The following is a 22,478-nucleotide window of genomic DNA, read 5'->3' on the forward strand; positions in this document are numbered from 1 at the left end:
TGATTTGTTCTGTTTGCCAAATGAAACAATTGCACTAAACCACAGACATTTAAAACAAAATGCTAGATATAATCAGCTGGTCAGATCGCAAGTCTGCACCCACCCTGCTCATGGACTCTTCGTCCCACTCCCATCAGGGAGGAGGCTACGTAGCATCCACACCAGGACCATCAGACTCAAAAACAGTTACTTTCCCTAAGCAGTAATGCTGATCACTATTTCCACCCACTAACCCACATCACCACACCCCCCACCACCATTACTTTGTCATCTCCTGTCAGAGTCACCTTATATACAGATACTCCCATGCCTAGTATCACTTTATCAGCATACAAGCAATCCCTGTATATAAACTACCTAAATATTTTTATTTATTGGGTACCTTTGTGCTGCATCGGATCTGGAGTAACAATTATTTGGTTTTCATTATTTTTGCGTACTGGAAATGACATTAATCAATCTTGAACCTTGAACCTTGCAGTGTGTGCAAAACATGGAATTAATGTTTCATGTCAAAGACCATTTCTGAGAACTGAAAGGAAATGAAAGAAACTTGCTAAGTTGCAGAGACGGTCAGGAGAGGAATTTACTTGAAAGACCTTGCAATGGATTGTGAGGATGGCTGAGAAAATTATCAGGGTCTCTCAACAAACCGGAACGTATACTGTATTCGCAGAGCCTTAAGGATTGCCAAGGCCCCCTCCCATCCGTCCCACAAATTCTGTGACCTGCTACCATCAGGCAAAAGGTATTGCAGTATAAGAACAAAGACTGTTCGGCTGGGAAACAGCTTCTTCTCCCAGATACCTGAATACATGTGTACCTGTATACAGTTAAATGAGTAACTTGAAATTGAAAGGGTCAAACTCGGGTGACCATGGGGATAAGCTTTTAACAAGGTCAATGAGAGAACTGAGGCAGTTAAAAATGGAGAATTTAAAAAGAATGAAGACATTGCCAACTACAGAGCAGGAAGAATGCCCAGCAGCAAATCATAAATGCGACAGATACTGCAGATGCTGGAAATCTTGAGTAAGACACAACAAATAACGAAGGAAATCAGCAAGTCAGGCAACGTCAGTGAAGGTGAATGAAATGCCGACATGAAGGATCCTGACCCAAAATGGCAACTGTTTATTCCCCTCCATATATGCTGTCGGATTTGCTGAGCTCCTCTAGCATTTTGTGCACGTGGCTCAGGAATTCCTGGCAGGTCAGAATAGGCATGGCCTCCACTCCCAGACAGAGAAAAAAGAAAGAAATGGGGAAAAAAAAACAAGCATGTTGAGCCAATCTCATTTACTGACACAGGAGAATCAAGTTCAAAAATTCAATATTAAGCCCAGAAGAAAGACTAAGTGCTGTTCCTCCAGCCTCTGTTAGGCCCCAGTGTAATAGTACAGGAAGCCATAGATTAATAGGTTGGATGGGAGGATTAACGGCACCTTACATAATCCCGTTCATTTTTTAAATTAATTTTTAATGCATTTCTACAAACCAACTACATGGGAAAAAACCCAACAGCAAAATGAAGATCAATACAATGCAAAATAAACATATCAATTGTGTAATTTATAACAATAAGGAAACAGCACCGAGAATAAAATCATATAAAGTTAGCATCGACCCCTCCCTCCCACTAAGAAACTCCAGGCCAACCATTACAATATGTAAAAAAAATAAAGAGAGCATTCAACCCCCTAAAACTGTCAATGTAAATAACAAAAGAATAATAATGTCTACTACCAAAACTATAATGTAATTTCCATCAAAAAGAAACCATAAAACTTACAGAGGGAAAAAAAAGCTGAAAGTAAGGGATTAAAAAGAATAAGCTTAATCTAAAGAGAAGTTATGAAAATATTCAAGATAAGGTACCCACAGCTTTTGAAATGTTATGGCCGAATGAAGAAGTAAGTAATGAATTTTTTCAAGATCTAAACAGGACGTAATATCATTAAGCCATTGAGCTTGAGTGGGTGGGGCAACATCTCTCCACCTAAGGAGAACTAAGTGTCTAGCCAAAAGAGAGGCAAAAGATAATGTTCGGTGTTTAATCGGACTCAAATGCACGTCTGCCTCACCCAAGGTACCAAAAAGGGCAATCAGAGGATTAGGTTCTAAATGGCAATTAAGAATATGGGATAAAGATAAAAAAAAACTTCTCTCCAAAATTTCTCTAAACTAGGACAAGCCCAGTACATATGGATAAGAGAAGCCTCTCCACCTTTACACTTGTCACAAACAGGACTACTGTCAGGATAAAACCGCAACAATTTTGTTTTAGACATGTGAGCCCTATGTACAACCTTGAACTGTTCATTTTTGCTGGATTTTCCAAAAATTATGTCTGCCTATCTAGACTCAATGGAGAGAACTAAATACACACTCAACGGCAGCTCAGTGGAACCCAGTGAGGACTGCTGCTGCTGTAGCCCATCCACTCAAGCTCCGATCTGATGAGCATTCAGAGATGCTCTTCTGCACACCTCTGTTATTTGAGTTACTGTCACCTTCTTGACAGCGTGAAACTGATCTTCTCTGATCTCTCTCACTTAAGAGGAGTTTCCACCCACAGAACTGCCACTTACTGGATGCTTTTTGCTTTTTACACCATCCTCTGTGAAGTCCAGAGACTGTTATGGGTGAAAATCCCAGGAGCACAACGGTTTCTGAGATACCCAAACCACCCCTTCTGGCATTAACAACTATTCCATGGTCAAAACTACTTAGATCACATTCTGTCTCCATTCTGATATTTGGTCTAAATAACAACTGAACCTCTTGACCATGTCTGCATGCTTTTAAGCATTGAGTTGCCACATGATTGGCTGATTATATATTTGCATTAATGAGCAGCTGTACAGCTGTACCTAATAAAGTGGCCACTGAGTGTACGATTCTTAGAGATCAGAAACCCTGGTTGATTCAGATTAAACAACTTGTATGGCCAATGATTTAGACTCATAAGACATATTGATAACCAGCATCAGAAATGATATACATTACTTCTGCCCTGATCAATTTGATCTTTCACCTATTTGATCATGTCTGTGATTGCAACATAAGAACATTAGAAATAGGAGCAGGAGTAGGCCATCCGGCCCATCGAACCTGCTCTTCCATTCATTATGATGGCTGAACTGACCATGGACTCATCTCCACCTACCTACCTTTTTCCCCATAACTCTTAATTCCCCTACTATGCAAAAATCTATCCAACCTTGTCTTAAATATATTTACTGAGGTAGCCTCCACAGCAAACCATCATATATCCAGTATTATAGAAATAATGTTCAGATTTCAATAGAACTTGGTACACCTGAGCCAATGTTTCTAAATATTGGCTCAGGTTTCCTCATCTACTGTCCATTATAAGATGCATTCAACCATTATGAACACAGCAAAGATGAGTACACTCACACTCCTTCGCAATCTAGCTGTAGCATGGAAATTACCTTGGTCTTCCCTGCATTGATTAGTTGCTGACACAATGAGTGCAAACTCATGTTGTTAGTGGAGGAACACTGCATTTGAAAACCACATCAATCAATTCTAATAATGCAATGATTAGTTTCCACATAGCAGAGTGACAAAGTGAGATTTTCTCCAATTCCCTTAGAGTTAGATTAATGGAAGGAATCACTGAATAGAGTAGCTTTCCTGCAATGTGTGACCTTAAAAGCTTTTATTTACACTACAAACGACAATCAAGAGGACTGTGAGCAGGTCATATTGTCTACATTAAGTCTTGAGGCTATATCTTTGGTCATCTGTGGAGTCAGTCTTTTCTCAATAAATTTTTCAGCCAACTTCAGATGTCATCAACATTCAAATTCCATCTGTCCATCACCCACACACTCCACGCACTCGATCCTCTCCTCTCAGTGTTCCCATCTGCCCTCCACACGTTCCTTACTTGGTTTCCATGCTTCAGTTTCCTCTCCTCACAGATTCAACATCTTCAGCTCTTTGTCACCTCCCAGTTGCTGGCTCCACTCAGCCCGTCTCTATCTGCCTATCCAATCCCCCCCCCCCCCCACCACACCCTGACCTGGATCCACCAATCACGTGCTGGCTCTTGCTCCACCCCTTTCCCGCAACTTTTAATATTGGTTATTTCCTGTCAATCCTTTAGTCCAGGTGAAAAGACTCAACCGGAAATGTTCGCTGAGCAATCCCTCGATAGATTCTCTCTGACCTGCTGAGTTCCTCCAGCATCTCAAGATTATTACATTTGATGGCTCTAATTACCCTAACCTGAAATATTATCATATTGTAAGAATCTGACTGATTATCCGCATGTTATATACTGTGGTATTCCAGACAACATAGCAGCATAAAATGATAAGATATGGAGGCAGAATTAGGCCATTCGGCCCATCAATCAGCTGATATTTCTCATCTCCATTCTTCTGCTTTCTCCACTTAATCCTTAACTCCATCAGTAACCAGCCTCACCTCTATGGAGTCTGTGTTTTTCATTGCCCCAGTAAAGCAGTCAGCATAATCCCTACCCATCCTGGAAATATTCTCTTCTCACCTCTGCCACTGGGCAGAAGATATAAAAGCTTGAAAGCACATACAACCAGGTTCAAGGACAGCTTCCCTCCTGCTGTTATCAGACTCTTGAGTGGACCTCTTGTACGATAAGACAGACTCTTGATCTCACAGTCTACCTCTTTATGATCTTCTCTTCAGTGGGAATTCAGTGAAACCCTCTCTCACTGCTCCCCCTCTGTGATCTCTGCTTCCCTCCAATGCTTTGACTATGTACTCACCAGACCCACTACCACAGCCACATATCCTGGGGACGTGTCTTCACAGATTACCTTCTAGCTAGCCTCCTTCTCCTACCCCCACCTTTTGACTCTGCCTTCTTACCCCTTGCTTTGCAATCCTGATGAAGGGTCTCAGCCCAAAACATCGATTGTTTACTCTTGTTCATAGATGCTGCTTGATCTGCTGAGTTCCTCCAGCATTGTTATTTTCACCTTGCTCTACCTCAATTGTGTATGAACAGCATGCAAGACAAGCTTTTCATTGCATCTCAGTACACATAACAATAATAAACCAATCCCAAAACCAATACAAATAGAAAAGTTTACAGCTAGAGGGTGCTGAAGAGGGTGGTGAGGCAGTACATATGGAGCTACTCCACATTTAAAATACGCCTGGAGAGATACTTGAAAGGATGTGACTTGCAGAATAATGGCCCCAGTGTGGGAGGTGACATGCGTGGGTTTCCTCGGGAACTCTGGTCCAAAGTCATATCGGTTAGTAGGTGAATTGGTCATTGTAAATTGTTCTGTGATTAGGCTAGGGTTAAATAGGTGGGTCTGATCCACGCTGTATTTTTAAATAAAATGAATTAGGCGGAATAGCTTTTTTAACCAGCCAGGAGATAATGGGACAAGTATCCTCTTTCATGGTCGTAAATCTTCTGATTTTATGAAACCCACCATATTATGTTTGTCAATGGACTACTGTCAACTAATCAATGTTGTATTCAGAGGCTAGACACAGTAATGTTCAAAATGAAAATTGAGGAGATTGGAATTGACATTAAATTAGAATCATAGCATAATTTATTCACCAATCTTGTGCAGCAATGAACATTCAGTTAAATGTCACAGTGACTAATGAAGAGACTTCGACTTTCTTCATCACATGAAGCACTCCATTGTTATAATACTTCTACATATTTGCCGTCACATCTGCAATGCAAAACTAATGTACGGTGTATGGGAATGAATTTAAATTGTCTCTTTAGATTGTCCTGATCTGCATAGTTTCCATGTAAATTCACTTCTAACTCTATAACAGTGCCATTCCAGGATTAATAAACCAAGTACAAGTTTTGTTTAAAACTCAAGTTTATTGTTATTGTCTGAAACATAAAACTAACTAAAAGGAATAAATTCTGTATGCTTAGTTTTTACTTTTAATGAGGCACACACATATGATGTGGCACGTACTTTTACACATAACCTGCAATTAATTATGTAATCAACATAATGCTTAATCAAAAAACATATTTACAATATTACTGATTAAAATAACAGGATTAGGATGGAAGCCCGAGAAGTCTTTGTTCGTCATTTATGCCAGGAAAGCACTAGATCCTTTTGTCACTTTAAAATTCTGTTCCCTATTATTAGCCATTATTACCCTGGGAAGAGGTCTTTATATGTCCATTCGATCTATACCTCTTATCATCTTGTACACCTCCATCAGGTCACCTCTCATCCTCCTTCACTTCAAAGAGAAAAGCCCTGGCTCACTCAACCTCCAAGACGTGCTCTCTAATCCAGGCAACATCCTGGTAAATCTCCTCTCTACCCTCTCTAAAGCTTCCACATTCCTCCAATAATAAGGTGACCAGAACCGAACACTATTCTCCATATATGGTCTAACCATGTTTTTTCACAGCTGTAGCATTACTTCACAACTTGAACTCAATCCCTGACTAATGAAGGCCAATACTGCACTCCATAGGCCTTCTTACAACCCCATTAACATGCGCGGCAACTTTGAGAGATCTGTGGATGTGGACCCCACTATCCCTCTGTTCCTTCACACTATGAAGAATACTGCTATTAACCCTGTACTCTGCCTTCAAACTTGGCCTTCCAAAGTGAATCATTTTGCCCGTTTCCGAGCTGAAATCTATCTGCCAGCTCTCAGGCCTGCACTACACTTGTCAATGTCCCATGGCAAGATAAAATGGGAACCTACTGAGACATCAAGTTTCTCAGTCCGCATTCCTTCTTGCGGGAGGTGACCCACTTTCCAGAACTGTGGGGAAAAGGATTCATAAATGCAGTCAGGGTGAGGGGACTGGAACCAATGAACAGAGAGAAATTAGATATCGAGTCTTGGAGTCATATAGCATGGGAACAAGCACTCTGGGCAAGTCATCCATGTTAACCAAAACCTCATCCAAGTTGGTCCCATTTGTCATCTTTTTGGCCATTATCCCTCAAAACCTTTCCTACCCATTACCTGTCCAACTGTCTTTTAATTGTTGTTATTTAACTTGCTTCAACCACTTCCTCTGGCAGCTCATTCCACATGCACACCAGTGCCTCTGCAATTTAAGTTCCCCTTCAAGTTTCTATTTATTCTTTCCCCACCTCCCTCCATCTTCAGCCTCCAGTTCTTGATTCCCAAACCCCGGAGGAAAGATTGTATGCATTCAGCCTGTCTATGCCTCTTGTGATTTTATATACCTCTGTAAGATCACTTCTCAGTTTCCTACACTCCAAGGAAAAATGCTCTTGTTTGTTCAACCTTTCCACAGAACTCAGTCCCTTAAGTCCTAGCAAAGTCCTTGTAAATCTTAGTTGCATTCTTTACAGTTATATAACATATTTCCTAGATCATGGTGACCAAAACTGAATACAATTCTCCAAGAATGACCTCACCAGCATCTTCTTTCAACCACACCATGGCCTCCCAAAATTTAGACTTAATGCCCTGACTTGTGAAGGCCAGCACACCAAAAGTCTTCTTCGCCACCCTGTCTAACTGTGACCCCACTTTTAGGGAACCATGTACTTGGACTCTACGGCCCTTATGTTCTACAACACTTCCCAGGACCCTACTATTCAATGTGAAAGTGCTATCTTTATTTGATTTACCCATATAAGTATAAAACATAGAAAAATTGGGTTATTTGTCTCCACCATTCCATCACTCTCAACCCCATTCTACCAACATCTCCCCGTAACCTTTGACACCCTTACTAATCAATAATTTATCAACGTCCATTTTAAATCTACCTAGAGTCCTGCCTCCACAGCAATTAATTCCACAGTTTCCCCCAGGCTATTTTCAAGAGACGACCTTGTATTCTGAGGCTATGCTCTCTGGTCCTAGCTTCTCTCACTAAAAGAAACATAATCTCCACAACCATTTTATCGAGGGCTTTCAATATTTGATAGATTTAAAGGAGATCCACCTCCTGCCCCCATTCTTCTAAACTCCAGCAAGTACAGGCCCAGAGGCATCAAACATTCAACATAAATTGACCTTTTCATTCTGGGAACATTCTCATGAACTTTATCTGGACTCTTTCCGATGACGGCAGATCCTTTCTTGGAAAAGGGGTCCAAGACTGCTCACGTTACTCAGAATCAGAACCAGAATAAGAATCAGGTTTATTATCACTAGCATGTGATGTGAATTTTATTAACTAGCAGGAGTTCAATGCAATACATAATCTCGCAGAGAAAAAAAAGTAATAATAATAAATAAAATAAAAAGAAGAAGAAATAAACAAGTAAATCAATTACACATATTGAATAGATTTTTTTTAAAGTGCAAAGACAGAAATACTGGATATTAAAAAAGAGAGGTAGTGTCCAAAGATTCAACATCCATTTAGGAATCAGATGGCAGAGAGGAAGAAGCTGTTCCTGAATCACTGAGTGTGTGCCTTCAGGCTTCTATACCCCCTACCTGGTGGTAACAGTGAGAAAAGGGCATGCCCTGGGTCCTGGAGGTCCTTAATAATGGATGTTACCTTTCTGAGACATCTAGTACCCAAGATGGAGCTGACTAGATTTACAACTTTCTGCAGCTTCTTTTGGTCCTGTACTGTAGCCCCTCCATACCAGACGGTGATGCAGTCTGTCAGAATGCTCTCCATGGTACAACTATAGAAGTTTTTGAGTATATTTGTTGTCATGCCAAATTTCTTCAAACTCCTAGTAAAATATAGCCTTTGTTTTGTCTTCTTTATAACTACATTGACATATTGAGACCAGGTTATATCCTCAGAGATCTTGACACCCAGGAACTTGAAGCTGCTCACTCTCTCTCCACTTCTGATCCCTCTATGAGGATTGGTATGTGTTCCTTCATCTTACCCTTCCTGAAGTCCACCATCAGCTCTTTCGTCTTACTGACATTGAGTGCCAGGTTGTTGCTGTGACACCACTCCACTAGTTGGCATATCTCACTCCTGTACGCCCTCTCGTCACCACCTGACATTTTGCCAACAATGGCTGAATCATCAGCAAATTTATAGATGGTATTTGAGCTATGCCTAGCCACACAGTCATGTGTATACAGAGAGTAGAGCAGTGGGCTAAGCACACACCCCTGAGGTGCGCCAGTGTTGATCGTCAGCGAGGAGGATATGTTATCACCAATCCGCAAAGATTGTGGTCTTCTGGTTAGTAAGTCAAGGATCCAATTGCAGAGGGAGGTACAGAGGCACAGGTTCTGTAACTTCTCAATCAGCATTGTGCGAATGATAGTATTAAATGCTTTGCTGGAGTCGATGAACAGCATCCTGACGTAGGTGTTTGTGTTGTCTAGGTGGTCTAAAGCTGTGTTGTGAGCCATTGAGATTTCATCAACCATTGACCTATTGTGGCAATAGGCAAATTGCAATGGGTCCAGGTCCTTGCTGAGGCAAGAGTTCAGTCGAGTCATGACCAACCTCTCAAAGCATTTCATCACTGTCGATGTGAGTGCTACTAGGCGATAGTCATTAAGGCAGCTCACATTATTCTTCTTAGGCACAGGTATAATTGTTGCCTTTTTGAAGCAAGTAGGAACTTCCGCCCATAGCAGCGAGAGGTTGAAAATGTCCTTGAATACTCCTGCTGGTTGGTTGGCACAGGTTTTCAGAGCCTTACCAGGTACTCCATCGGGACCTTCCGCCTTGCGAGGGTTCACTCTCTTTAAAGACAGCCTAACATCAGCCTCTGAGATGGCGATCGCAGGGTCATCAGGTGCAGCAGAGATCATATTTTGCCAATTTTTGGCCCACTTACTCAGCTGATCGTGATCCCCTTAAATATGGGGTGAAAACAGATTAAGGTTAAGTCCAGGGCTGGTTTATGCTAACTCTGCAATTACATAGATTGTGTTATAGGTACTTCCTTGGAGAGATGTGTAATGGAACGTTAGCTTGCTATTACCTCCACTACATGAAAATCTGAAGACCTACCCCAAGGTGTTTACTACAAAAGGAGTTCTGAATCTCCAAACTACTCTCAGTGGCCACATTATTATGTATGTACACTTGTACACCTGCTCATTAATGCAAATATCTAATCAGCCAATCATGTGGCAGCATCTCACTGCATAAAAGCATGCAGACATGGTCAAGAGGTTCAATTGTTGCTCAGACCAAACATCAGAACGGGTAAGAAATGTGATCTAAGTGCCTGTGATGATGGAATAATTGTTGGTGCCAGATGGGGTGATTTGAGTATCTCAGAAACTGCTGATCTCCTGGAATTTTCATGCACAACTGTCTCTGGTGTTTGCTGAGAATGGCATGAAAAACAAAGAAAATAAACAACCAGTGAGTGGCAGTTCTGTGGGTGAGAACACCTTGTTAATGAGAGATGTCTGAGGAGACTGATCAAGTTGACGGGAAGGTGACAGTAATTCAAATAACCATGCAAAAGAACATCTCTGAATGCACAACACATTGAACCTTGAAGTGGATGGGCTACAGCAGCAGAAAACCATGAAAATACACTCATTGGTCACTTCATTAGGTACAGGAGGTACCTAATAAAGTGCCCACTGAGTGTATTTGCTGCTGTAAAACACTCATCAAATGTAATGGAGCAGGAAGCTATGACAGAAACTAAGTGAAACGGGGCATAGATGAATTTGAAAGAAATTACTGGCTCCTGACTTCACTATTGTCCTTTGAAGTTCTGTTTTCTTTGATGAAATATGACCTGATGTCAAGCTAGCAAGAAGCAATAAAACTGCACTAAACAGTTTACAACAACTTGGGATTTCAGTAAAGTAAATCTGATCAATATCATCGGGGTGTGTGGCCATAAAAATGTCCACAAAAGGCTTTCACATTTCCTTCAGAAATAATTATTGATCAATGCAAGAAAATGCCCTTCTTGAGACTAGCCGAACAGATATGATGTCAAAGTATTTGTCGAATGACATTGCAACGAATTTCACGGCAAGATACTCTTAGCAAAGTGAGTGGAAGAAAGAATCACAATGACTCCGTGTTTCTCGTGTCCTGAAAATGCGCCAAAGCAGTTTACCATCATGGAAGTACAGAAAGGTCCTCACTGTTAGAGGTGTGGGCCTTGAAGGAGAATTAGCTCAGCAGAGAAATCTGCAGAAAAGAAGGCAAATGTTTCTTCACAAAACTCCAAACACAAATGGCGGTGTGCCTAGTTGCAGCAGCCTCTCTGCGGCCAACACATGGTGCAGATGTTTGTGTGGCATGTTTTTCATATGATCGCAAGACCCTGTTGGACATTATAATACAAAATACTGCATGTACATAAACATTCACCTCGCAGTTTATGTTAACCTGTCAATCATCAGGCCATGTCACTCAGGGACATGTTAATATTGTTATTTAGGGAGTATATGTGCTGGATCGTAACTATATGTACTGTGTGTGACTGTATGTGTTGTGTTTTGCACCTTGGTCCCAGAGGAACGATGTTTTGTTTAGCTGTGTACATATGTATGGTTGAATGTCAATAAACTTGAATTTGGTCGAGTTATGGAGTTGACCATCACTACAGCCACAAGCTTATTGGAACATTTAGGTTATTGCATTTCACAATTTTTCACTGATGCGAAAATATTAATGATAATTTCAGTTTTAGGGTGGCCCAGTAGTGTAGCAATTAGCGCAACACTTTACAGAGCCAGTTTAAAGATTGGGGTTCAACACCTGCTACTGTCAGTAAGGAGTTTGTACGTTCTCCCCATATCCATGTTGGTTTCCTCCAAGTTCTCCACCTTTCTCGCCTATTAGCTGTAAGAGACCACGATTAGTAGCAAGAGACCACCACACAACATCCCGGAGACTGAGGGAGGAGCAGTGCCTCCAACCGCCTTTATACCGGGGTCTGTGGGAGGAGCCACAGGAGCAGTCAGCAGAGGGGCGTGTCCAGACAGGTATATGTAGTTCACCACACCTATCTAGTACCAAAGATATACAGGACTGTGCAAAAGTCTTAGGCATGTATATATAGCTAGACTGCCTAAGACTTTTGCACAGTACTGTAGTAATATTATGTATTGCACTGTAATGCTGCTACAAAAAAAATGAAATTCATGACATATGTGAGTGATGATAAACCTGATTCTGATATGGGTCTCTGGTGTGGACTGCGAGTAGGAAGGGGGCAGGGAGAGGGGAATCATGGCTGGAAAAAGGGGAGAGAGCAGGGAAGCACCAGAGAGACATTCTGTAGTGATTAATAAACCAATTGTTTGGAATTAAATTACTTTGACTGGTATCTCAGGGCTGGGTGTGTCTGCACCCATGCCAACCCCTGCTCCTGACACTCCTTCTGTGCCACCGGAACCACACCCATCCTGCAGCGCTCCACTCTCGCCATTTCCAACATCCTTTGTTCCCACCAGATTTACACACTCACTCTCTGCTCTCTGTTGACAAATACAGTTCTGTCAGGGTTAGAAAGCTGTGGACATTGTATGTTGCTGTTGGAAACATGGCAAGACATGCAGGCTGCCCTGGCACGTCCTTGACATAAATAATTCATTTTGTTGTACATTTCGATGGAGAGATAAAGCTAATAAACACGGGACGTTCTGCAGATGCTGGAAATCCAGAGCAACACACATAATGCTGGAGGAACTCAGCAGGTCAGACAACATCTATAGAAATGAATAAACAGTCAATATTTCAAGCTGAGATCCTTAATAAAGCTAATCTTTAAAGATAATCTTTAAAACTTTCTCATCTATATTGCCAACTCTGTCAGTACGGCATCATGCCCGTTTATTCATTGGGTTACAAGCTGAAGTGGTTTTTCACTTCCTCTGTGATAAATCTGGTAACACACACCTATTTAACTCCAGTTCTGAAGTTCTGTTTTATTATCTCTGTTCTACTTGGATAGATCTGGTCTTTTGCATCCTTGCAATCAATATCGGAGTGTTTTCTTGTCACCTCACTGAATGACAGCTAGGGAATCACAGAGTCATAAATCCAATAGGTTATCGGGACTCCAGCAAACTTCTACAGATATACCATGGAGAGCATTCTAACTGGTTGCGTCACTGTCTGGTATGCAAGCACCAATGCACAGGATTAAAAAGAGCAAGGTGCAAACTCAAGCCAGCTACCATCATGGGCACTAGCCTCCCCACCATTGAGGACATCTTCAAAAGGCAATGACTCAAAAAGACAGTATCCATCATTAAAGACCCCCATCACCCAGGACATGCCCTCTTCTCATTGCTACCTTCAGTGAGGAGGTACAGGAACCCGAAGAAACACATACAACAGTTTATCACATTTCTGAATGGACAATGAACCAACCCATGAACACTCCCTCACTAGTTTTTGCTCTCTTTTTACACTACTTATTCAATTTATCGGACATTGGTAGCTCGGGTTGGCTGCTTGTTCGTAGGGTTATTTGCTGAGCCTAGAGGTTAGGTCGCAAACGTTTCATCACCAGTCGAGGTAACACCATCAATGCACAATTCAGTGTTGCTTCTGCTGGGCGCCTGCGTTTACTATGATCCGAGTCACTGTTCTGATTGGTTGGCTGTCGTGCAGGTCACCGGACTCACTTGGGGTCCCGTCCAACCAGAAAGCTGAGAGATCCCTGCTGGCCCATGTCCCTGGTTATCGGTCATTGTGAGCGTTGATTCCTCCGCTGTCCACTGCTCACCCCTTGGCCCCGATCCCACAGATGCATAGGTTTTTAATTTGCACCCAGTTCAACAAAACCAAGCTTCTAAGAATTCTCTTGATTTATATATATTTTATTGCAATTTATAGCATTTTTATGTATAGCACTGTACTGCTGCTGCAAAACAACAAATTTCACGACATATGCTTGTAATATTAAATCTAATTCTGATTCTGCTCGTCACCTTCCTTATCAGTGGTCAACATGCCTTATTCTTGTTGTCCAGGGTTTTTAAGCATGATGCATGCCTCGCTATTGTGCTCCATTGAGCTGGTATTAACCATCTCATCAGGATTTGCATTCAATGGTCTGGATAATTTCTACCTCCTCTCCCTTCACAAGCCAGTCGAACACAATCCTGTTTAGTCCCCAATGGTTTAACTCTATGTCAGCAGATTACATAAGCGGCTATTTTTCTTTTTGCTAATCCTTGCCTACGGTGTAGTTATTTTTGACTAAGTACGCAAGGCTTAGAATTAAATCGCAAGCAAGTGGCCATTCTGCTGGAGATCTTGTGGACGGCACGCCGCTTTGCAGAATTCTCCCTTCCACACTTTACCAATGACAGCTTCAATGCCTACTTTTCATGAAGTCTCTTTGGCTGACCTGATCGCCTTCTGCTTTCCCTTCAACAAAGATTATTGCAAAGATAACAGGTGCTGTAAAAAGTGGATTGCCCAATATTGACTAAATTTATGCACTCACACCATTTAGGCTGATATAAATTCCATAACCCCTCTCACAGTGAACTGACAGTATCAATCCATTATAGCTGGTTGATAGACCATGAAAGGAAATGGCTCCCATAAATCTATGCCTATTTTTCAAAAAGCTCCTTTGGGCGTTTTTAGCATCTGTACTGATTGGTGCATATTTTTTCAGTACATGCTGCTTGGCAGATAATATAGTTACCAAATAGAATTTATCTCTTATCAAAATGTCTGCCATCTGTTTTACTGTTAGTATAAATTTAGATTATATTTTTCTCATTGGACAACTGAAAAATGAACCATTTTCTCCCCTTTAACAACAAGTAATTTTAACCCTGTTAGTTAATTTTTCAGAATCAGAATCAAGTTTCTAATCACTAACATATGCTGTGAGATTTGAGTTTTTGCAGTAGCGGTACAGTGCACTTTACAGGTTGCAGGGTGGAGGTCCGTCACTACCAAAGGAGGTGTAAGGTGCTCCTTCCCTCCGCTAGCCTGCAGTTCACCCTTGGGCGAGGTGTAGCACCTGCTCAGCCACACCCCCCCCCCCCCACCCACCGGAATCAGGGTCACGTGAAGCCGTGGGAATAGGTGGTGGACGGTCGTATGAGCATCTGGTGCAGATCACAAGTCCTGGTTATGCGGTCACTGACACCAGATAGACAATCTCTGAAGAGTATTGATAATGGCTGGAGTCACCTGTCTTGTAAAGACACTGCCCAGAAGAAGGCAATGGAAAACCGCTTCTGGAGAAAAGTTTGCCAAGAACAGTCATGATCATGAGACCATGATCACTCAAGGCACATTGATGAGGATGATGAGTGCAGTGCAGAATATATCTATAATTATAAACTAAAATAAGAAATATGTCTGAGGCCTAGGGTGCCTAAAACTTTTGAAAAGTATTGTATTTGTCAATGCAAAGTGGAGAGTGGGTTTGTAAATCTGCCAGGAGCAAAGGATGTTGGAAATGGCGAGGGTGGAGTGCCATGGGAGGGTTGTGGGACAGGTGGCAGAGAAGGAGTGCCAGGGGTGGAGGCAGACATACCCAGCCCTGAGACACCAGGCAAGGTCATTTGATTACAAGTACTTGGTTTATTGATCATTACAGATGTCTCTCTGGTGCTTCCCACTCCCTCCCCTCTCCCTTCCCCTTTTCCCAACCATGATTCCCCTCTCCCTGCCCCCCTTCCCACTCTCAGTCCACAACAGAGACCCATATCAGAATCAGGCTTATCACCATTCACATGTCATGAAATGTGTTTTCTTTTTTTGCAGCAACACTACAGTGCAACACGTTAAATTACTACCGTACCGTGCCAAAGTCTTAGGCTCTCTATCCATATATATATATATGTCCCTCTTTTGAACAGAACTGTTAAATAAAAAGAAGATAAATAAATAGTGCAAAAAGAGAGCAAAAATAATGAAGTATTTTACAAAGGTTCATTGGCCATTCAGTAATCTGAAGTTGTTCCTAAAGTGTTGGGTGTGTGTCCTCCTCTCTGATGGTACTAATGAGAAGAGGGAACATCCAGTGTTCTGGGACTCCTAATCTGTAGAGGGAAATATGCAGTCGATGCTTCAGGACTGATGCCCTGATGAAGGGTCTCAGCCTGAAATGGCGACTGTTTATTCCCCTCCATAGATGCTCCTTGACCTGCTGAGCCTCTCCAGAAAGTTCTGTGTGTTGCTCAAGTTTTACAGAGTCTGCAGAATCCCTTGTGTCTCTGATACTTGCCTGGATGAGTGTGGTTTCAAAAATGCTCCCAAAATTCGACACCATCCAGAACCAAGGAGTCTTCTGTTTGTGATCTTATTCACCACCCGAAACAGACACAACTTCCACCAGCGGCACACTGTAGATCCATAAAGTGTGCAACAGTCACGTACCTATGTACTCTAAAAGGATCCTGCAAATGCACAGTCTTCCATGAAGAGGGAAAAGTCTGCAGGAGTAAGGAAACACCTCGACCTGTGGGTTCCCCTCCAATCTGCATATCACCTTGGCTTGGATATGTTATTGCTTCAGGTAGACAGGCAGACAGACAGAGACACAGAGAAAGAAATAGAGAGAGAAAGACAGACAGAAAAAGGGACAGAGACACAGAGAGGGAAACAGAGAGAGAGAGAGAGAAAGAGACATAGGGTCGGAGACAGGCAGAGAGAGGGAGAGAGAAAGCGTGTCAGAGAGAGACAAAGAGAGACACTGGCAGAGAGACACAGTTAGACAGAAAGACAGAGAGAGGTAGGAGGGAGAGGCTTAAGAAAGGAATTTCAGAATTTAGAGGCAGTGGAATTGAAGACAGAGTCTCCAGTGGCAGAGAAATTAAATTCAGGGATGTGGATGAAAGCAGGACTGGAGGAAGGTTGAGATTAGAGAGGGTGATGGGCGGAGAAGGTCACAGATTTAGGAAGGGGTGAGGCCACGAAGCTTTTTGAAAAAAGGATAGGAAAATAAAAATTGAGAACATGAAATAAAACTGACAAGAAAGAGAAAGAGGAAATGAAGGATGAACACGAGAGATTCTGCAGATGCTGGAAATCCAGAAAAACGCACACAAAATGCTGGAGGAACTCAGTAGGTCAGGCGGTATCTATGGAGAGGAATAAACTGTATACAATAAAAGATGTACCTCATTGGGCCAAGCACTGATCCCTTTAAATTGCCTTTTCCATCTTACCAGAGATCCTAATAATCAACTTGCACTGAACCATATTGTGTTCATAGCCTTTTGCTGCCCATCACCATGACGACCATAAGCTCTGACCCAAGGTACCAGTCAACTGCACAGGGCTTTTTGTGGATATGAATTCCTGGAATTACTCTGTTCTTCAGTTCAAATATAATGTGGGGATGGTGTCTGTTAGAGGTTTCTTCCTCCTAGTGAAGGAAATGATTATTAATTTTGGAGCAAGTCTTCGAGAGAAGGCAAATCAGATCAGAATGTAGGGCCACACTATTGAGTTCTTCTGCTACTGGTGAGGGAGGGGCGGGGTTGGGTGAGGAAGCCCCTCATTTACTGTGCTAGTGTATCACCCTGGGGGCAATACTGGTGGCAACAGTCCTATTGGTTTTAAGGAACATAATAGAACTCTATGTAATATATTGACTGTGAATGTAAAAGGTGTTGCACAGTTTATTCTTGTCATTTTTTTATTATGAATAAAGTTTTTTTTTAAAAGACCAGGTCAGAATGGGATGTTGCCCTTCTTTGCTTGCATATGTAGTCTTACACAAATCGCTGGAAATCTCGAGTAACACACACACACACAAAATGCTGGAGGAACTCAACAGGTCAGTCAGCATCTATGGAGGGGAATAAGAGGTCAATGTTTTGGGCTGAATCCTTTCATCACGACTGAAAAGGAAGGGGGCAGAAGCCAGTACCTCCCTCTGGTTCCCCTCCTCCTTCCCTTTCTTCCATGTTGCACTGTCCTCTCCCATGGGAATCCTTCTCCCTTTACCTCTTCCACCCACCTTGTTCCAACTTCTCACTTCATATCCCTTCCACACCCACCCCACCTTTTGTTTCACGTGGCTTCACCTACCACCTGCCAATTTGTACTCCTTCCCCTCTCCCCGCTTTCTTATTCTGGTTTCTACCCACATTCCTTTCCAGTCTTGATGAAGGGTCTCAGCCGGTTTATACCCCTGCATAAATTTATTGTATACACCTCGATAGGATCCATGTGCTGTTATCTTTTTATTTTTTGGTCCATCTGCCATGTCCCGGCACAGCAGGACAGTGTAAGGTGCAAGAGGCTCTGCAGATGCTGAAAATCTTAAGTAACTCACACAAAATGCTGGAGGAACTCAGCAGGTCAAGCAGCATCTATGGAGAGGAACAAACAGTCAACGTTTTGAGCCAAGATGCTTCATCAGGACTGGAAAACAATGGGGCAGAAGCTAGAATAAGAAGATGGGCCTGAAACGGCAACTGCTTATTCATCTCCAACGATGCCGCAAGACCTGCTGAGTTCCTCCAGCTTTGTGTGTGTTGCTTAAGTTTTCCAGCATCTTCAGAATCACACCCTGTATCCATATCAATAGAAGAAATAGCTTAAAGTGCAAGGTAAATTTATCAGCTAAGTATATATATGTTGCCAAGAACTACCTTGAGATTCACGTTCTTGCAGGCTAAAAACAGGCAAAAGGAAATACGATAGAATTTTTTTTGAAAAACTTAATAAACAGACAAAGACTGACAGACAACTGAAGTGCAAAAGAAGACAAACTGTGCAAATAAAAATAATGCTGAGCATTACTGAGGCTAGAAATTTAATTTCTCACAGCCAGCAGTTCATAACAACCATCCTACATGTGGCTCCCAGGATGTGTGCTGATAACCCTGCAGCGATTATTAATGTTAATTGTTCTGGTTGGACAAGATGTTGCACTGGAGTTGTAGGACCTGGCTATAAATGTCGGTGTCCTTTCTCGTCCTCTAAGACAACGTCCTTGAAATTACTGGTGGTCTGTGGCTAGATTTAAAATGAACAGAAGTGAAAAGTGATATTTAGATCCTGATACAGTCATGCCAATGCATTTGCATGATGCACTGCCATCATGGCAAAGGTATTGGGTTAATAATCCAATTCAAGTTTAAGTTTATTGTCATTCAACTATACACGTGTACACAGCCAAAAGAAACAATGCTCCCCTGGATCATATGGCTCGCACACAACAGATAAGGCAATATTACCACAGATAAATTAACAAATAATAAAGCATATTCCAGAAGATTGGCACTCAGAATGATAAGAGTTCGGGTCTCACCTGAGCAACTGAACAATTAAAGTTTAAAGCAAGCTGGAATTCCGAGAGTTGGATTTATTTGAACACTAAAGCTCGTAGAATATCAGAATGGTTACAGTGCAAAAGGAGGCCACTCACCCCTTCTAGACCATGATGGCTCTGTGAAAGAATGATCCTGCCGGTCCCTCTCCCTCTAACCTCGTCGTTATAAGATCACAAGGAATCAGAGTAGAATTAGGCAATTTGGACTACTAAGTCTGCTCTGTCATTCCATCATGGCTAGTTCATTATCCCTCTCAGCCCCATTCTCCTGCCTTCTCCCCTAACATTTGACACCCTTACTAATCAAGAACCTATCTCTGTATGCCACTCATAATTTTGCATGGGGGTATGAGGGGTGTTTGTTAAGTTCATGGCCTAAGGTAGAAGGACTCAATTTTAGAAAACCTAACACATTTATTTTTCAACATAGTCCCCTCCTACATGTACACACTTAGTCCAGCGGTCGTGGAGCATACGGATCCCTTCCTGGTAGAAGTGGTCCACAGCGGGGGGGGGGGGGGGGGGGGGGGGTGATTGATAAGTTTATGGCCTAAGGTAGGAGGAGGTGAATTATTAACATCAAACTTTCTGCATTTTCACTCAAAGAGTTGAACTGCACGTGCGTGTAATGAGAGCGTCTTGGGCCTCCAGGTGGTCCACAGCAGGGGTGATTGGTAAGTTTGTGGCCTAATGAAGAAGGAGATGAGTTATACAGCTCTCATTACATGGACATGCAGTTGAACTCTTTGAGTGAAAATGCAGAAAGTTTGAAGTTAATAACTCATCTCCTTCTACCTTAGGCCACAAACTTATCAATCACCCCTGCTGTGGACCACTTCTGGAGGTCCAAGATACCGACTTCTACAAAGAAGGGATCTGTATGCTCCACAACCGCTGGACTAAGTGTGTAAATGTAGGAAAAATAAATGTGCTAGTTTTTCTAAAATTGACTCCTTCTACCTTAGGCCACGAACTTATCATTCACCCCTCGTTTAAGATCACCCCGTATTCTCCTATGCTCCAATGAATAAAGTCTTCACCTGTTCAGCCTCTCTTTACCACTCAGTCCCTCAACACCCTCGTAAATCTCCTCTGCACTCTTTCCAAATGTCCATTCTGCCCGTGTAATTAACAGGGATCCATGTGAATGGAAACATTCTATTGAATCTCTATTGCATGCTTTCTAAGGCCTTCACATCTTTCCTTAAGCATAGTCTTCAGCACTGGCACAATGTGATTTATAAAGATTAATCCTCAGAGAAGTAATTCTATCATCCTTATCCTGTCAGTGACTTCTTAACCGAAGCAACGTATTTCAAGATTCAAGATTCAATATCGTTTAATGTCATTTCCAGTCCAGGAGAATAAAGGAGTACAAAATAATTGTTACTCCGGATCCAGTGCAGCACAAAAAAGAACACAATAATTAAAAACTCAAAAAAATATACATAAGATAGCTTATATACATAGATTGATTGAATGTCCATAAAGTGATAAGCACAAGAGTGCCTGTACGTAAAGTGACTCTGACGGGAAATGATAAAGTGGTGGCAGTCAGGGGTGGGGGGGGGGGGGGGGTTGATCAGCCTTACTGCTTGAGGACAGTAACTGACCTTTTGACTCTTAACTTATCTCTGAAGGGCACCACAAACACAATTCAAATACAATTTAGAATAGGAAATAAATGCTGGGTTTGCCTATAATTTGCACATTTCAAATCAGTAACTGTGGGAGCATTACAGATTTAGATTTTATGATTAAGTTTGAATGTAGTAAACCTTTCATGCACTCCTTCTTTACCATTGAAATTAACGAAGGGCGGAAATAATAGGAGTTCCTGATATTTTGCTTCCAGCCATTCATATATCAAACAGGACTTAAGATTTAAAAATTATGATTTGGTTTCCATAGTGATAGCTGAGGCTTTTGCACAGAGCGTCTGTGATGGTAGAGCTGTGAGTGAATTAAATAGTTAATACTGATCCTTATAAGGACAATATTTTCAGATTAGAGTTTATGTTCACCAACAGTGAAATTATCATCCCTAACTTTAGTCTTTATTTCTGGGGTACTGTATATAGATAGATAGATAGATAGATAGATAGATAGATAGATAGATAGATAGATAGATAGATAGATAGATAGATAGATAGATAGATACTTTATTCATCCCCATGGGGAAATTCAACATTTTTTCCAATGTCCCATACACTTATTGTAGCAAAACTAATTACATACAATACTTAACTCAGTATAAATATGATATGCATCTAAAATCACCCTCTTAAAAAGCATTCATAAATAGCTTTTAAAAAGTTCTTAAATAGTTTACTAAAATACATTGAATGGTAACTTAAGCTCAGTCCTAACCCCGGCACTTTAACATATCCTACCCCTGGCGGTTGATTTGTAAAGCCGAATGGCATTGGGGAGTAATGATCTCTTCATCCTGTCTGAGGAGCATTGCATTGATAGCAACCTGCCGCTGAAGCTGCTTCTCTGTCTCTGGATGGTGCTATGTAGAGGATGTTCAGGGTTTTCCATGATTGACCGTAGCCTACTCAGCACCCTTCGCTCTGCTACCGATGTCATACTCTCCAGTTCTGTGCCCATGACAGAGCCCGCCTTCCTTACCAGCTTATTAAGACGTGAGGCGTCCCTCTTCTTAATGCTGCCTCCCCAACACGCCACCACAAAGAAGAGGGCGCTCTCCACAACTGACCTATAGAACATCTTCAGCATCTCACTACAAACATTGAATGACGCCAACCTTCTAAGGAAGTACAGTTGACTCTGTGCCTTCCTGCACAAGGCATCTGTGTTGGCAGTCCAGTCTAGCTTCTCGTCTAACTGCACTCCCAGATACTTGTAGGTCTTAACCTGCTCCACACATTCTCCATTAATGATCACTGGCTCCATATGAGGCCTAGATCTCCTAAAGTCCACCACCATCTCCTTGGTCTTGGTGATATTGAGACACAGGTAATTTGAGTTGCACCATATCACAAAGTCCTGTATCAGTTTCCTATACTCTTCCTCCTGTCCATTCCTGACACACCCCACTATGGCCGTGTCATCAGCGAACTTCTGCACATGGCAGGACTCCGAGTTATATTGGAAGTCTGATGTGTACAGGGTGAACAGGACCGGAGAGAGCACGGTCCCCTGCGGCGCTCCTGTGCTGCTGACCACCGTGTCAGACCTACAGTCTCCCAACCGCAAGTATCTTTGTTACTATACTCTGTGCCCATGTTATTAGGTCCCCCTGCACCTATTAAA

This window comes from Hemitrygon akajei, chromosome 11 (assembly GCF_048418815.1).
Source record: "Hemitrygon akajei chromosome 11, sHemAka1.3, whole genome shotgun sequence".
Taxonomy (NCBI): domain Eukaryota; kingdom Metazoa; phylum Chordata; class Chondrichthyes; order Myliobatiformes; family Dasyatidae; genus Hemitrygon; species Hemitrygon akajei.